Source organism: Bos indicus, chromosome 25 (assembly GCF_029378745.1).
Source record: "Bos indicus isolate NIAB-ARS_2022 breed Sahiwal x Tharparkar chromosome 25, NIAB-ARS_B.indTharparkar_mat_pri_1.0, whole genome shotgun sequence".
Classification (NCBI taxonomy): domain Eukaryota; kingdom Metazoa; phylum Chordata; class Mammalia; order Artiodactyla; family Bovidae; genus Bos; species Bos indicus.
This window is the reverse complement of record NC_091784.1, coordinates 34,295,135-34,298,717: the sequence shown is the minus strand read 5'-3', so window position 1 is coordinate 34,298,717 and position 3,583 is coordinate 34,295,135.

Sequence of the window (3,583 nt, the reverse complement as noted above, 5' to 3'; positions counted from 1 at the left end):
GATCCCGCATTGTGACATGTGTCTGGGGGCCCCAAAGAAACAGGAGGAGAGAAGGACCTTTTGATTCAGAAGCCTGGTCTGAGAAGACAGGAATGGAGGTGTGGGTGGGGACAGATAAGAGGGCGGGGATGGAGGTGTTGGCCCAGCTTTGCCAAAGTTGAGTTTGAGGGTAGGGGGAGGAGTAGGGGGAGAGCCAAGGGAGACTAGGGAATGGATTGCTCTTATTTCATGCTTGCTTTTTTTTTTTTTTTCTAAAATGTAAAGAGTCCCATCAGGAAACTGGAAACCACCCTAGTTATTTCAAATGTAGGTCATTTAATCCAGGGAATCGTTTAATCCAGTGGAAGGACAAAAAGTGGATACTGAGATAACCATTTCTGTTGAACTGTAGGAAGCGGCCACCCCTTGGCTGGGGCACTTAAGGAAATAAGTTAATTTAGTTATCTGGTGCCAAGGTTAACAATTCACCCCTTAAATTTGGTGGCTTGAAATAACAGTGGTCACTCATGGCTCAGAACTTCTCTGTTAAGAATTGGGAACATCTTGGTGAGTGGTTTTGGCCTGGGGTCTCTCCTGTGTTTGTGGTCAGATACTGCCCGGGGCTGCAACGCTTTGAGGGCTTCACTGGGACCAGAGGGTCCCTTTCCAAGGACCTTCTGTACATGGCTCATGCTCATGGCTGCAAACTGGGCTGGCTGCTGACTAGAGGCCTCCGTCCCTCTCAGAGGCCTCCCTACAGGGCCCCTTGAGTGTCCTCACAGCATCCTCCAGAGTGAGCATCCCAAGAGAGCAAAGCAGAGGCTCCACTGCCTTTTAGGACCTAATCTCAGAAGTCACACAAGCTTGCTTCCACCATATTCCACCAGTCACACAGACCAACCCCGATCCAGCATGTGAGCTGTCTATACAAGGCCACAAATACAGCCCAGGAGAAATCACTGTAGTCATCTTGGAAGCTGGCTAGAGACGTGGAGGGTGGAGCCCCAGAACAGTGCTTGGATTTTTGATGTGTGTTGGGGGGAAGGGTTGGATTCCAGTTGGTGCTGGAACTTCTTACTAAGAAGATAGCCGCGGGACTTTCCCAGTGGTCCAGTGCTTAAGAGCCCACCTTCCAGTACAAGGGACACAGGTTCAATCCCTGATCAGTGTACTAAGGTTCCGCATGCTGTGGGTCAACTAAACCTGTGTGCCCACGTGCCACAACTAAGACCGAATGCAGCCAAAAGTAATTAAAAAAAAAAAAAGATGCAAAAATAGTGCTAGAGCTAAACATTGGCTCCTGCTGGACAAGGGCAGAAGAAAGTCTCTACCTGCTCCATGTTCCAGTCTCTCTCAGGGGACCACTGTTAGCAGGCGCACCTCAACAGGAAGCCAGTTGCAAGGAAATCTGGGAAATGTAGTTTTCAGCAGTCCAGCAACACTATCACAGAACAGGCTGTGGAGCGGGCATGGGGCTGAGGTACCGTGAGCAACCAGCACAACCCATCCTTTCGGCTCCTCACACACACACACCTTTCTGCCATATTTGATTTCCATACAACTCTTAACAATGCTTCCACATAACAAGATGCAAATACCTTTTGTACACAGATGTGTCATTCTCTTTCTAATGCCAAAAATTAGAAACAGTACAGGAAGAGGAAAATCAGGCACCATTGTTGTCCTAGAAATACCTAAAAAGAAAAATATACTATGACAAGGAGGATTTACCCCAGGAATGCAATAGTGGTTCAGTATTTGGAAAGTAAATCCGTGGAAAACCACAGCAAGATACCACTTAGCACCCACAGGATGGCCACAATTTTTAAAAAGAAAGGAAAAATATGTTGGTAAGGACGTGGATAAATCAGAAACCCCCTTCTCTGTTAATGGGAATATAAAATGGGCCGCTGCTGTGCAGAACAGTTTGGCAGTTCCTCAAAATGTTAAACAGCGTTATGGGGCTTCCCTGGTGGTCCCGTGTTTATGAAATTGCCTGCTAATTCAGGGGACATGGGTTCAACCCCTGGTCCAGGAAGATCCCACATGCCACGGGGCAACTAAGCCTGTGTGCCACAACTGCTGAGCTTACACTGTAGAACCCACGAGTCACAACTGCGGAGCCCGAGGGCTGCAGCTACTGAAGCCAGCCTGCCCTAGAGCCTGTGCTCAGCAAGAAGACGCGCCACCGCAATGAGAAGCCCCCTCCCCGTAATGAGAAGCAGCCCCTACTCACCGCAACTGGAGAAAGCCCTGTGCGCAGCAACAAAGGCCCAGAAAGCCCAAAAATAAATATTAAAAAAAAAATTTTTTTAAACACAGTTATGACCCAGCAATTCCCCTCTCAGGTTTACAAACAGCAGAGGTGGAAACATGCACATAAAAACTTGTACATGAAGGTGCATAGCAACATTATTTGTAAGAGTCAGAAAGTGGGAACAACCAAATGTCTATCACCTGCTAAATGGACAAACAAAACTAGTATATCCATACAATGGAATATTATTCAGCCATGAAAAGGAATGAAATAGTGATACATGCTACAACGTGGATGATCCCAGAAAACACAATGCTGAGAGAAAGAAGCCAAACATAGAAGGTCACATGCTGATGATTCTGTGTACACGAAATGTCCGGAATGGGCAAATTCATAGAGACAGAGAGTAGATGAGTTGTGGGAAGGGTAGATGTGTGTGTGCGTGTGTGTGTGTGTGTGCGCGCGCGCGCGCTCAGTCATATCTGACTCTTTGTCACTCCATGGACTGTAGCCCACCAGGCTCCTCTGTGCATGGAGTTTTCCTGGCAGGAGTACTGGAGTGTGTTGCTATGCCCTCCTCCAGGGGGTCCTCCCGACCCAGGGGTGGAGCCCGCATCCCTCGCGTCCCCTGCATTGGCAGCGGGTTCTTTATGACCAGCGCCTCCTGGGAAGCCGCTCCTACTGTGTTAAATCCACCCCTCGAGGGCTTGATTGTGCCCTTTCAGTGACTACATTTTCAGTTTTTTAGAAACTTTATTTGGTTCTTTGTCAGATGGAGTGTTGTCTAAAAGTTTGGGTTTATTATTTTATGTCTTTAAGAGTCTTCAGCATACTGAATTTTATGTTCTCTTTCATGTTGTTGTTGTATATCCTCAGGATCTAGGGGCTATAATTGTCCTAATTGTAACTTTGATTCTCACATGTGAAAATTTGTTTAAGGGCTTCGATACTTCTTTTTAAAAATTGCTTTTTTTTTTTTTTTTTTGGCTGCGTGGGTTTCCATTGCTGCACACGGGCTTTCCTTGGTCGTGGTGAGCGGGGCTACCCTTGGTCGTGATGCACGGCTTCTCTCTGTGGTGGCTACTCGTGCTGCGAAGCTAGGTGCGGGGGCTGCAGTAGTTGTGGCTCATGGGCTCAGGAGTCGCAGCTCACAGGCTCTAGAGTTCTGGCCCAGTAGTTGTGGAGCACAGGCTTAGTTGCTCTGCAGCATCTGGGATCTTCCCAGACCAGGGGTCAAACCAATGTCCCGTGCATTGCAAAGCAGAGTCTTAACCACTGCACCATGAGAGAAGCCCTCAACAATTTTTTTTTAATTGAAGGATAATTGCTTTAGAGAATTTTGTTGTT